The sequence below is a fragment of the Rhincodon typus genome, chromosome 43, assembly GCF_021869965.1.
Source record: "Rhincodon typus isolate 14 chromosome 43, sRhiTyp1.1, whole genome shotgun sequence".
NCBI lineage: Eukaryota > Metazoa > Chordata > Chondrichthyes > Orectolobiformes > Rhincodontidae > Rhincodon > Rhincodon typus.
Window position 1 is genome coordinate 5022531 of NC_063374.1, and position 831 is coordinate 5023361.

Here is an 831-nt window from a genome sequence, read left to right on the forward strand (position 1 = left end):
GCGGCGCCCCCTCAGCGCTGACCCTCCGACAGTGCGGCGCCCCCTCATTACTGCACTATGAATGTTATTCTGACTGATGGGTTTGTCTTGAGTTGGCCTTGAACCTACGACCTCGCTCTGGAGATGACGATCCACACTGAGGCACTGCCTGCTTCACCTGCTGGATGAGGACAAATTTGTGAACAATGTTAAACCAAGACTTTTGCACAGTTGCTTCATGTCTGAACCTTTCTAGACCAGAGCATTGAGATTATTAATCTTGTTTGCAAACCGCTAATCCTACTCAAACTGTGAACCGCGTTTATAAAGTCACAGAGTTGTACAGCACGGAAACAGACCCTTCAGTCCAACTCATCCATGCTGACTAGATATCCTAAATTAATCTAGTCCCATATTCCTAGCATTTGGCCCATATACCTCTAAACCCTTCCTATTCATGTACCCATCCAGATGCCTTTTAAATGTATTTCTCTTTTAAACGTTGTAACTGTACCATCATCCACTACTTCCTCTGGAAGTTCATTCCACGCTCTGGGTTTAAAAAAAAAATTGCCCCTCATATCTTTTTTAAATCTTTCTTTTCTCACCTTAAAAAATACCCCCTAGTCTTGAAATCCCCCACCCTAGGGAAAAAACACCTGCCATTGACCTTATCCATATCCCTCGTGATTTTATAAACCTCTATAAGGTCACCTCTCAACCTCCTACGCTCCAGTGAAAGAAGTTCCAGCCTACCCAGCCTCTCTTTATAATCTTAAACACTTCATTCCCGGCAACATCCTGGTAAATCTCTTCTGAACCCTCTCCAGTTTAATAATATCCTTCATATAA